The following is a 13,523-nucleotide window of genomic DNA, read 5'->3' on the forward strand; positions in this document are numbered from 1 at the left end:
CGTGTTCAAAGCCCATTTCTTCTTTGGGAACTTTCTCAGCAGCGTCTTGTCCTTGTTCAGATGGTGAGCCTCCTGAGAGCGTGCGAGCATTTCTGGTTCCTCTTCTTTCATCTTGTTCAGGTGGAGACTCGTGAGCGTGGGCCGCATCTTTTGCAGACCCGATCCTCTGTTCCTTGTTTGGGGCGTGAGCTTCTAACCATGCAGCTGTGGGTTGCATTTCTTGGAGATGGAGAGGGATCTTTCTCCAGGGAGTGTGCTCTCCTGGGTCGCCTTTGATGGTTGTCGCCCCATCGTCCGCATCTGTAAAGTGGGATGCACTTAATCACGCAGTGGTGCTCAGGAGGAAGGCTGCCTGGGCACAGTCACTGTCCCCCAGGGTAGATGGCACTACTGGCAGGGACATTGTGGAGGGACCAAAGGAGGAGCCACTAGCTTGGTTGGGGCTGGTGGGGGCAGGGCGTGGGGCTCATAGGGGCAGGTGTGCTTAGAACTTGTACTGCAACATTCCCATGGGGGAGCTCAGAGGCCATCCCTCCATCCCCACAGAGGGAGCAGCAGGCAGAGAGGCCTGGGGCCTGGAAAATTCTTGGGCGTTGGGGGAAACCCACTGAGCTTCCAGAAAGACTTGAGTGAAGAGCAGGAAGGGAGGTGAGCAGAGTGCTGCTTCTCACCAGCCTAGCTTTCGGGGAGACACCTGCCAGTGCGAGGCCTTGCAGGCATCTCACAGATGTCTCTAGGGCAGCCTGCCCCTCTCCTGGGTCATTGGTGGGTCCTTTCAGCTGTCCATCTGAGGTCTACTTCTCTAGGCCATTGTCCCTGCTGCCTGTCCAGCTGGGTGCATCTGTGTTTTCTCCGCTTTCTCACAAAAGTCAGCTCATGTCCGGAGAGGGGAGTACTTAGACTGGGAGTTACATTGGGGTTGGGCCCAGAGCCTTAGTGACATCCCTCCCCTCGCCTGCCACATGCTGTTCTGTGGACACATACATTCCTCTTCCTGGCAAGTTTTTTAATCTTTCTTCCTCCCGTTCCTCATCTGTAAAAACGGGATAGCATTAGCCCTTCTCTCCTGGAGTGACTTTGAGGGTTAATTGAGGTGACAGAAGTCAAGCATCAGCTGGGCCTGGCAAAGGAGATGTTCATAGGAAGGCCGGGATTCTTCTGTACCTCACAACCACATCCTCAGTTCTCACCGTTCCTACCCTCCATGACTCAGGGCCTCTCCTGGCGCCCAGTGCCCCTACTCGCCCCCAGGCTTCTGCGGGTCTTCTGTTCCCATTTGGAGCTACCCTGTACCCCCATCTCCAGCCCCAAATCCAGGAGGCAGAGCTCGAGTGGAGAGATTGAATGAGCTTGTGTGTGACTTAGTCCCTCTACCCATTAGTTCCAAAACTTAAATGGTTTTAATTGTCCTCAGTCACATATTGTTTACGTGTCCGTTGTGGGCCACTGGCAAACTGTGGGAAACGTAGTGAAGGGGACATCAGCTTGGGTTTTATTTATTGGAAATGAAGACGGTCCACACTTGAAATGTGTTACTGCAGAGAAGTGCTTGCAAGTAGCAGCCTAAAGCCCACTCTAAGAAACAACCACAAAAAATACTGAATTTAAAAAATGCAAAAGACCAGCCTTCTAAATATCAGCTCATGAAAGAAGACATCTGTATATTTTTGGATGCTGTAATGATGATTTTCCACATAGATATTTAAACATGAATGTGTCAGTTTTATATTTATTTGACAATTGGTGATGTAATGGAGGCTTCAAGTCTAGATGAACAAAGGCAGATGTTTGTTTTAAAACATGGTCTAGCCAAAGAGTACATTACAATGGTTTCTAAGACAACTTTTGGTAATATATAGATAAAAAATAAGCATTTCTCAGAGTATGAGGCAATAAAGCATAAGAGCATGGACTGAGAGCCAGATGGCCGGGGTTCAAATCCCAGCTTTGCCACCTTCTAGTCGTGACCTTGGGCCCTTACTACACCTGTCTGAGCCTTAATTTCCTCATCTATACAGTGGGGATCATACCATGTAGGGATGTGAGGAAGACATGGGTTCGTGTTTCTAAAGCATATGGGACTGCCTGGCACAGCAGTAATTGTTCCACGTGTGTGCTAATATTAAAGTTATAAGAAAACATTTCAAAATGAGCTCAAAATTCGGGGCACGCGTTAATTGTTTGTGAATAAAAAAGCAGGGCTAGTGGGCACTTTTTATGCATTCGGTTCAAGGGTGATCACAACTCTATAAGGTGGGTTTCCTTTTCCCCTATTTTTACGGTATCCAACTCTCCTGGTTTACCTGGGATGGAGGTTCCTGGGATGCAGGATTTTCCATATTAACTTTGCAAAAGCCCTACCCATTTCACAGATACGGAAACAGGCTCCGAGAGGCTGTTTGATATGTCACACAGCTATTAGGCATGGAGCCTGGAAGTCTGACTCTGGAATGAGGCAGGACTAGCACTCAAATGGAAGATAAGATTCCTTATCCTTAGAGTGAGGGGTGAGGTCCCACGGCTGAATCCTAGTGCTGCCACTTCTGGCTGTGTCCTGAGTTAGGTTTTTTTGTTACCTCCCTGGCCCTCCGTTTCCCTAGATTTTACGAGGATAATGATCCTGCAGATGGGGCGAGGTTTGGGAGGATGTGGTGAAGTAACGCAGGTAGAGTATTTCACTCAGTGTGGGCACTAGGCACCCACTCAGCAGTTGGTGCCTCTCCAGAGCTGCTGACAATAAATGCTGTATATTGGGGGCCCCAAAGCAACCAGTTGGCCTCTTGTCCACAGCCATGGTTTTTTTTGTTTTTTTTTTTTAACTCAATCAGATTTTTAAATAAAAGTGGGCCCTCCTGTTCTCCCAGGGGTGTGAGGAGGACAGTGTCCACGAGGGGGCGCCAGAGCAGCAGGTACAGCAGCAGCCATTCCCAGGCTCTCTCAGTGGCTTCCCAGGGGGCCCCTGGCCCCTACCCTGGCAACCTAGAAACTCCCTGGCTGAGACCCAGCAGGCCAGACTCAGCCTGAAGAATCCTCCAGGCTCGGCATTCACCACTGACTTTGTTTAGACAAAAGTTTTGCCAGATGCCAGATCTTCCTGCTCTCTACCTGGGAGGGCAGAGGCCCCTGCACCCAGCCTTCCTCAGCGTGGACATCTTTTTCTGAAGCCTTCCCAGCTTCCCCGGGCCAGGTCAGAGGCCGCTCCGAGCACCCCTCTCCCGTCGGAACTCCAGTTTCGCTGGGTGTAGTTTTCTTCCATTTCTCTGTTTCCCATCAGAAGGTGAGCTCTGGGAAGACAGGGCTCTGCTGAATTTTGTATTTATTCCCAACGCTCAGCTCAGAACAGACACTCCGTGACTGAACCAGTTAACCCAGTACTTTCTGCCTTCGCACACACTTTCTGCTTTTCCAGGCCCACTAAAGAGTGCACATCCCTGCCCCTTGAGCTAGTCATGTTCCAGGCTCTGGCCAACGAAATAGGAGCCAAGCAACATGCCACTTCTCTGTGGAAACCTTTCAGGACTAGTACACGATTCTTCCAGCTCCCTTTCTCCTGAGCAGGGACCAGGGAAGTCCCAGTGGGATCTTCAAGGAGCACAGCCCTGTCCCCACCCTTCAGATGGACACATTGCATGAGTCACAAATAAGCCTTTGTTGTTTTCAGCCACTGAGATTTGGGACTTGTTTGTTACACAGTTTAAGATGATCTATCCTGGCTGATACATAGCAGGAAAACGGCGATCATGACAGTATTTGTGCCCTTTATGCGTCGCTGAAGAGCTGTGATTATTTAACCTTTAAAAGACGGCATTTAAATTCCGTCAGTATTTAAATTCAGCTAGCGGGACCCACTCCTTGGCGGGAACTAAAGTTTCCTTTCATCGGATGAAGGTTAACGGAACGGATTGTTACCTTATCACCTCCCATGCTTTATGCCTGGCGGTGGGTCATTTCTCTTGGGTCAGCGCCTTCCCACTCATACATTCATGTCATGGAGATGTTGATAGTACCTACACTGTGTGGTTGTAACAGATTAAAGGCATTAATGTACGTAGCATTCTTAGAAGAGCTTGGCACATGGAACATATTATATAAGTGTTTCTGTTATTATTATTGACTTTTTTAGTTTATTCAACTAAATTTACTGAGCCTCCTCTGTGTTTCCTAGACAGTGGAGTACGAGTGCAGAGCTTGTTTCTTCCTGCCCTGAAGGGGGAGGCCCAGGAAAGAGTGTCAGTACAGCTCCTAGGGCCTCATGAGAGGACACAGTGCTACGGGATCTTTTCAGAGGAAGGGCCTCCATGCCAGCCTGGTGCCCGGGTGCCAGGGGGCCTTGTGCTCTGAGATGGAGCCCAGGGGCTGGCTGGGATGGGGGCAGCAGGCATAAGTACAGAAGCCCCCAGCCTGGGAGCCAGAACGCTGCTTTGACAGTTCTGTTCACAGCGCCCACGTGGAGTTCGCTTCTCAGCAGCAGAGCTGGGGTGGGGAGCGGGGAGGAATGTCAGAGCAGCTGCCTCGAGCCTGGAAGCATCTTCCTCCACCTTCCTTGGGGAGGAAGACAAGAAGCCAGCCTCCTGTGCCAACCCCTGGCCTCCGGTGGATAGTCCCAGCCACTGTCTAGGAGAAAGAGCTACTTGTAGTATCCGGCGGGCATTCCCAGGGGAGCTTTCTGATTGGCTCTGCTGGGTCAGTCTTTCTGTCCTGGACCAAGCACAGTTGCCAGAGAGATGGGGGGTCAGTGGTTGACTGGTCAGACCTGGGTCAGTTCCTCCCATTGTGGCCTGGGTCAGGGCCTGTTGCTAGAAGAGGGGATGAGAAAGCTTGGAGCAGACAGAAAGCATTAGCTGCCAAGTCTGTGATGCTGCCCGCCACTGGGTGGCGCTATTAACCAGTCCCACAGGGACATGGCTGTAATTAAGCCCCGAGGACGGGAGATGATTACAGGAGTCCCGGCGTCCCAGAGTCCCTGCTCATGGGTAATCATGACTGTTCTCCAACCCTTCCACCATGGAGGGACACAGAACTACCCCTGTGTGCCTCTAACAATGCTTTGGGTAGGGAAGGAGAAGCTGACACTCAGAAGGAATGAGTCACCTGGGAGAGGGGTTTGGTCCATGCCTCCCAGTTCCTGTCCATTGTGTAGCTGGAACCAGCGTACCTGGGCTGTGCGTGACTCTGGCCAGAGTCTCCGCCTGATTCCCAGGGCTGTCATCTGCAGAGTAACGAGGACAGTGGTAACTTTAGCGGGATAACGTGTATAAAAGTGCCCATCCTGGGGCCTGGCCATAGCAGGCTCCTCCTGGTGACCGTGGCCGTGATGATGACAGTGGCAACGGTACTTAATTCCACTTCTGCAGAGCAACTTTTGTGTTGCCTTAGTGACTAGACTCGCTGTGAGTCAGGGTTATTTTAGAACTTGGTCCACATTGTAGTGGCTTTGTCCCCAGGCCCACCTGCTGCAGCCTTTGTCTTGTGGGCCTGTCCCCTGATGGCCAGGCCAGGAAAGGCAGGCAGAAGGATATAGGGGAGCTCCACTGGGCCTCCACCTCAGCCCTCCCCGACCCTTCCGCCTGTTCCCTAAGTCTGGCCGGACTGGAGGCGAGTCCTGGGTTCTAATTCTGCCTCCACCACAGGCCTGCCCCAGTCTCTCAAGCCTCTGCCTCCTGGAGGGTGAAGGGAAAGATGTTTTCTGCTGGGTTTCCCCAATGGCAGGAAACCATCTAGCGCCTCCAGTCCTAATTCACATGCACTCATCATTTTTGTGTGGTTGTGATCACAATGTAGATATATTCTGGGGTCCTAGCCCCTCCCCTAACATCATTTCACAAGATTTAGGTATTCAAAAAGTCTTTAATGGGGCTCTGAGATAGAGGATGTTAGCAAGAAACCATGAGAAACGGTACTTGGCTTAGAAGCAGAGACTGGGCAAGATAAACAGGTCCTCTGGGGCCGGAGAAGCATGCAGAGGGCCCCCTGGGGAGCTAGGCTGGAGACGTCCGTGAACCAACCACGTGACATCTCTGGACCTCAGCTCCCCCATCTGTGAAATGGCAACACTGAACCAGCTGATCCTTGAAGTCCATCAAGGCTCTGAGGTTCTGGGGGCCTGTGACCCACGAACTGACCAGAATGTTTTTGGCTTGCCAGGTGCTATGGGGGATAAGACGGGAGGAGGTGTGGACCTGCCCTTGGCGACCTACAAAGCCAGGCCACAAAACTCAGTCCAAGAACTATAACTGAGAATTATGCCCTAGCCGGTGTGGCTCAGTGGTTAGAGCGTCAGCCTGCAGGCTGACGTGGCCTGGGTTCGATTCCAGCCAAGGGCACGTACCTTTGTTGCAGGCTTGATCCTTGGCCCTGAGCTTGGGGCAACCAGTTGATGTGTCTCACATCCATATTTCTCTCTCTCTGTCTCTTCCACTCTCTGAAAAATGGGAAAAATATCCTCAGGTGAGGATTTTTAAAAAAATGAATTATAAGGAAGAAAAGTACAGAATTCCTATTACAGCAATGCAAAAACTACACATAAACCTTGTCTTACCCCAGACGCTGGAGCAGGGCCCCTGCTTCCAGAGGCTCTGAGGAAGTCAGGGGCTGCCCTGGAGGCAGGCGCAGTCCCCTCTTTGTCTCAGTGTCCCCAGAGCCCAGCACAGAGCCAGGGCGCAGCGAGCAGTTGGTGAAGGGACCTTGTATATCCAGATGAACTCAGCCTAGGCATGTGCTGGGGAGAGGGGCTTGAGCACAAAGGCCTGGACCTTCCCTGTGGGAGGGAAGGGACTGGGCCGCCTTCCCAGGAGGCAGGAAAGCGCTGGGCGTGACCACTGCCTTCAGATATTTACAGGACGCCATGTGGAAGATGGGTTAGAAGTGTGCTGGTGGCCCAGGGGCAGGGCTGGGCGAGCAGGAGCCAGGAGCTGCAGGCTTAGCCCAGCTCGGGAAGGACGGTCCCACACTCCTGAGCTCTCAGTTTGGGGTTATGACAGCGGCTATTCATGCCGCTGGCTGTTCACCGCGAACCTCGCCCATGCCTGGCAGATAGTAGGCGCAAACCTAGATATTTACCCGACGAATGGATTTGTATGTGATCAGCAGACGTCTCTGCAGTGGCTTCTTGAGCTGGGCTCTGCACTGGGCACGGAATAAAACTGAGGACACACCAGGAGTCTGATGGATGAGGTCAACGTGTCCTTCTGTGTGGGCGGGTCTGAGCTTAACAGGAGCAATGTCTGGGGCAAAAGGAACACAGCCCGGTGGGGGGTGGCAGGGGGAGTTAAGAGCTCTGAAGGAAAATAAACCAGGGACATGGGACAGGATGGTGGAAGGAGGTAGATTTCAATTATTTATTATTTTAGAAACTTTTATGATGGAAAATGTCAAACATAGGGAAAGGTAGAGAGAATGGAGCAAAGGACCCTAAGTACCAATCCCAGCTTGGCGCTCCACCCCCTGCCCCGAAACTGGTTGTTTTAAGCCAAGTGGGTGCCTGTTTCAGATGAGATGGTCAGGAAGCCTCTCTGAGGAGGGGACGTTTAAGCCAGGTCTTGGATGGAGTGTGAGCAGCATCTGGGGGAAGAATGTTCTGGATGGAGGGAGAGCAGAGGCCAAGCGCCTGGGAGGACCAGGCCTGGCGGGTTTGGGGAAGAGGAAGCGAGCTGGTGGCAGGACGCGCAGCCGAGGGCCTGAGCTGGCCGCCGGCCGAGGGAGGGCTCAGGAAGAGAAGCCCCTGGGGACCTGCAGCCCGGGTCTGAGTCTCTGACCTGCGCGGCCCCTGGTTGTTGTGAGCCTTGAATGTGTCGCTTAATGTTTCTAAGGTGACCCTGCCTACCTCCCAGGGTCACCTTTTTCCTTCTCTGCTCCCTGTAGTCCTCACAGTTCTCAGGGGCTTCTGTTCTGTTCTGTTCTGTCCTGTTCTGTTCTGCCCGGACACATGGTGCTGACAACTCCAGTGAAGGAGCAGGAGACAGGGCTGTCCTGTCCCAGCTGCCTGCCGCCTCCCAGCCTGCTGGCCACCCTCCTCGTGGCCACAGAAGCTTGGAGGTCCCCGCCCACACTACCCCATCCAGCACCCCAACCAGTGTGACCAGGCCCAGGTGCCCACAAAGCCAGGCCGTTGGAGGGTGAGGGTGGAGCAGATATAACAGGATTACATTGATTGTCCTGTCCCTCCTCCCATGGTGACTTCTGGACAGGAAGGGCAGGCGCTGGCCCCGGGTCTGGGTGTCTGGGCTGAGTGGGGGCTGGGAAGGAGCTCGGGCTCTTCCTCACCGCCGGATCTCTGGGGAGCTGCCAAACCTCACTCCGCGTTGTTTCTCGTGTCAGTGGAAGGGGGATAATGGAACACGCCTCCTAGGACTATTGTGAGAATTAAATGAAGGATTTTGGAAGGAACGCAGCCCACGGTTGAATTCTGGATCAACTTGCTTTTTGTGTGACCTGATTCCACCTCTCTGAGCCTCAGTCTCCAAATCTGCAAAACTGGGGGGAAAGAAAGCTGTCTCCTGGGTGCTTAGGGTAAAATAAGCCAGTGCCCAGAAAGCCCTGGCAGGGAGCCCTCCTGGAATGTCACAGGCCTCTCCTTCCCCATCCCTCCCTCACTTCCTCTGGGACCTCAGGGGAGGAAGGGCCCTCTGTCTCTCTCTCTAAGTGGGTAAGGATCACCCCTCCCCCAGCCGTCTTGCCCTCCATCCTGGCATCTCGGCCTGGTCCCAGTTTCCTTACTGCCTTCCCCCTCGGGCTCAGCGCCTTCCCTGCAGCTGGAGAACCAACCCAGAGCTGCAGTTGCTGCCCTCACGCTCCTCCCGGGGAAAGACCCCCATCAATGCATTGTTCTGGGACTTGGGCTGTTGGCTGCTCCTAGTATTCCTGAGCAGGTTCTAGTCTATGTCCCTTTTATAAATGAGGCGTCAGGATTCTAAATGAAAACCCAGGTCTGTCTGATTCCAAAGCTGGCATCCTTTCTGTTCCTGCTTTTCCAGGTGGGCTCTGCCCACAGGCCCTCATGAAACAAAAGAGCCAGAAAACAGAACAGATGCTTGAGTGGCAGAGTGTGCAGATGAATGAATGAATGACTTAGAAGCAGGTGAGGGAGGGAATAAGTGAGTGAATTTGTGGAGGCCCTTCACCTCCCCTCCCCCACAACGTTCTACCCCCAGTGCCTTCCCCTCACCCGCCATTGTTCTGGACCCCTCTGGCACAATAGACAAATCCCCACCCTCACCTGCAGCCTACCTGCATCCTCAGGGTGCTGTAAGAGGGTTGCCTTGGCAACCATAAGTTTCCAATTGAAGCAAAAAGTTCCTACTGAGGTTTGCAATAGAGAATGACAGGGGTGGAAGCAGCAGAGAAGGTTGCCACAACAACCAGAATATTTAAGTCAAACTCCGTGGTCTCACTGTGTGGTGATCAGCCTTAGCAAGTCAGACAGACTGGGCCCCGCTTGCCAGGCGGGCGCCCGCTGCGTGCTGTGGGCGGGGGGCAGCCTGGCCTGGCCCCAGGGGCTCGCTTCAGGTGATCGATCTGGCGTGGCCGCAGGGCAGCCTCCAGGTGGACGGAGTCACTTGGGGATGGCTTGTGTCCTCGTGCATCTCCACCTTGGGTAGCATTTTTGTCACCCCCCTTTGTTAACTAGTCTGTCCTTTGTCCCCTGCAGAAGCAGGCCAGAGCTCTCAGCGCTGCTGCAAGTGCTCCCTGGGCCTGCTTGGTTGGCAGCAGTTGCTGAGTAGGTTAAAAAATGAGCTTCTCTCTCTAGGTAGGGAGGAGAGAAACAGAGGCCAGGGGGTGTGAGGAGAGAGGCCGTGAATGAGGCCTGGACAAGGCCACTTGGAGGGAAGCAGGCCCTTAGGCTTCTTGGGGACTGTCCGAGCACCTAAGGGACCCCCTTTCAGCACCTGGTTTTGCAGGGCAAGTGGTGTGGGGCTGCACCCACCAGGCCACACCCGTCCCTGGCTTCTGCCCTCTGTCTTCCCCACCTGCTCCAATCCTGTCCCCCGACCCTTGTGTAAAAACGCTTAGACTCAGATCATGATTGAGCCTGGTCCTGACTCCCGGGAGGGCTGCGCATTTCACCCTGCTCCCGTCCCTCACGGTCCCCTTAACTAGAGAGGTCCAACTCTGCCTTCTCCCTGGTCCCCCAGCTCCCTGAGCTCTGCCCTCCAAGGCCTCCCACCTGCCGAGCCCCCTGCCTGGATCCTGATCCCTGAAGACGGCCCCTCCCCTCCGCCTCACACACTGGCCTGGGTCACACCTTCCCCCTCCACTGTCTTGGTTGACGGTGTCACACTCTGAATTACTGTCCATCTCCATGCGACAGGCACTCTGTCTCTCATCTGCCACTTTCTGCCCCAAGCCTGTGCCAGCGCCTGGCCCCGGAGGTGCCCAGGGAATGTGTGTGGGAGGGACGGGTGGGTGGCTGCTTCAGGTGCCTCGGTGTGAAGGGAGAGCTGCCCCGGGGGCAGGTGAGATGCCCCCAGGAACGCCTGGCACTGGGCAGGACTTCATTACCGACGACCCAATGCCCTTAACTTTCAGAACTGTGTGAAGTGGGTGGGCTTCTCCGTGCGTGGTTAGCCCCTGTGTGTTTGTGTTAGAGACTCACTGTCACCCACCCTCGGGGCCCTGGCGCCAGCGCGGCCAGCTCCTGTGCAAACGGAAGGTTTTAAACAGATCCGCAGATCCTGCCGGTGGAATTCCTTCCGTTTGCAAATGTTTCTGTGCCCATTGAGCCTGGCCCTCAGGGAGGGGAAGGGGACCACGTGTGCCCTCCCCGCGCTGCGTGAGGTCCCTGAGGTCCTGCCGGCTGCGTCCTCCGTGTCACCTCCCCGAGCGCCTGCACCACCCCGAGAGGGGCAGATAGGAAGCTGGGGCTGGGAGCAGAGAGCAGCCCTGCCCGGGGCAAACCGGGGCTGAGGCTCGGGCCGCGTGTGCCCTGCGCTGGGTCGGAGGCAGAGATGGGGGAGACGGCTTCTTTCTCGCCTTCCAGGGAGGGGCTCTCGCTGGCCTGGGTGCTCCTCGGCCTCCTGTTCCTCCTCTCCCTCAACACCCCTGCCTGCCTGGCCAGTCGTCCCCAGACACACGGGTCCCGGCCCAGCCCAGCTTTCCTGCAGACACAGTCCCCTGACCCCAGCCACAGTGCCCAGGACCTGAGCTCCGCCACCTCTGCTTAGTGCTGTCCTGTGAGACAGGGGAGAGAGGGGGACAGAGATAGGGACGGAGAAGGTGAGGGGGCGTTAGAGAAAGAGAGAGACAGAGAAAGGACAGAGACGAGGTGTAGACAGAAGCTGGAGGAGACAGTGACAAAGTGAGAGTCGGAGAGAGAAACAGGGAGAGTCAGGCACGGTGGGGTGCTCGGGAGCGGGGCAGAGCCTCGGGTGGGTCCAGAGACAGCGACATTGAGGGTGGGGTGTCTGGGGGGCTGGGCGGAAGGAAAGGCTGGGACAGTCCCTGCACTGTTGCTCTCCTCCCGCCCCCTCCAATGCCCTTTCCTCCTCGGCCCTGCTCTAGCCTTACCCACCCCTGCCTCCCAGAGGAAACACCTTCCCGCCTGCCCTGGCTGTGAGGCTGCAGGAAGGACGGAAGGGCAGGGACCCTGAGCTCCATCTGGCCTGGGCTCCCAGCTATGTGACGTCCCCTCTCGGGCCTCACTTTCCTCTCCTGTCAAATGGGAGAGGAGCACCTCCCTCCCCTGGCTCTGTGGTGCACACCTGAGGCCTGGGCTGTGGAAAGGCCACAGCAGTGGTGCTCGGAGAGTGACTTCTCTTCTCACTCCCCTCACCCCCTCTCCTGCCTCCCTCCACTCCACCCCGCAAGCTGGGACACTCTCCAGGCCCTCACCTCCCTCCAGGACCAGGGCCTCCTAGAGCCCTTGATGCATAAATATTTACACCTCGAGGGTGTCCTGGGGAATGTTATCACCCTCTATTAAACAAACATGTCACTGAATAAAAAAGGGTCCCCTGAGCATCTCCCCTCCACCCCCTGCCTTGGTGGAGCAGGGCCTGGGCAGCGGGAGCCAAAGGAGCCAAAGGAGCTCAGTGGGCGCTGTGCAAGGCTGAGCAGTCCACAGGCTCCTTTCCCACCCCTTAGCCCTCACAAGGACCTTAAGGTGTTCATGGTGTTATGACTCCCACTGAGCTTGGAGAAGTTGAGCAACTTGGCCAGAGTAGCACAGCTAGTCATGATAGAGACATAAACTGAACTCAGGTCTGTAGGTCACACTGGAACTTGAATACACTTTCTTTGAAACCAGGTTGGGGCATAGGACACAGAGAGGCCGGGCCAAGAGCAGCTGCCTGAGGCACTGTGCACAATTCATGAGCGGGTGTTGAGTGCCTAAGGAGACACCCATCAGTGGCTCTGGGCAGTCTGCCCACTCCTCTCATGTTCTGGGGTTGGGGGTGGTCATCCTCTCCTGATGGCAGCTCATGCGGGGTTTAGATGGGGAGGGAGAGGACGGTGCCAGGGCAGTGCCAGCAGATGGGGAGCTGGGGCTTGGGGTGCCTGTGGAACCAGGATTCCTGTTTATTAGAAAAGTTACCCAGTGCCCACCCAGGCACTCTGCTGAGGTGGCAGGGGGCCAGGAGAGGCCCTAGGAGCTCTTCCTCTAAGCAGAGTGTGTCACCCTGCTGTTGCTTTGTGACCCAAATCCTGCTATAGATGTCCCCGAGAGGACTCTGGGACCAACCCTTACATGAAAGAGAGGTTCAGATGCTCCTTTGGAGCAGGGAAAATCGGAGTCAGGCGGCCGAAGGCCGAGCTCCTGTTATGCCCTTGTCTGGCTCTGTGACCTGGGGGCAGGCAAGCACGTCCCTTATCGAAGCCTTGGTTTCCTCCTCCGTAGAATGGGGAGATGATACTGTAACCCAACATGACTTCCGCACTGCCAAGAATCACAGCCTAACAGCCAGGAGTAATGAAAGGAACCGCAATTCTTCACTTTCTAGAAAACCCCAAGGCGGCTGGAGGGTTGGGCAGGGAGGAATGTATTCGGAATTCATGGCCAGATTTGGAAGTTCTCTCTCGCAAACCTTTCCTCAGTGCTCTCTCCACAACCTGACGCTGCTTCTTCCTCTATCCTTACTTTTTTTTTCTTTTCTTTTTTTGAGGGGACACCCGGGTGTGAACCAGGGACCTCTCGATGTGCAGTATTCTCATCTTTTAACCGTCCAAATTCCCCAGATGCTGAGCCCAAGCTGCCTGTCAGCATCTCCCACTCTCCCGTGTCCTTCTGCTTGGATTTTAATGCTTTGGTCCAAACACTTCTCTCCTTTAGGATTCTTTCCCCTTTGCTCAGTGCCTTGGTCCCACCCACCAGGGAGCTGACTCAACCCTCAAGGAACCAGGAGGGATGGGGGCGGAGAGGAGGGGTCCCACGTTCACACTGACTTGTCCCTGTTTCTGTTAACAGGGCACAATGCCGAGAGCTAACATGGCCTGCGTGCCAGGCACTGTGAGACTCTAACTCTCATGACCCTGTGCCCCCCACTGTGCAGCTGAGGAATCTGGGGTCCCAGGAGGTTCACTTGCCCAAG

The sequence above is a fragment of the Miniopterus natalensis genome, chromosome 2, assembly GCF_054644295.1.
Source record: "Miniopterus natalensis isolate mMinNat1 chromosome 2, mMinNat1.hap1, whole genome shotgun sequence".
Taxonomy (NCBI): domain Eukaryota; kingdom Metazoa; phylum Chordata; class Mammalia; order Chiroptera; family Miniopteridae; genus Miniopterus; species Miniopterus natalensis.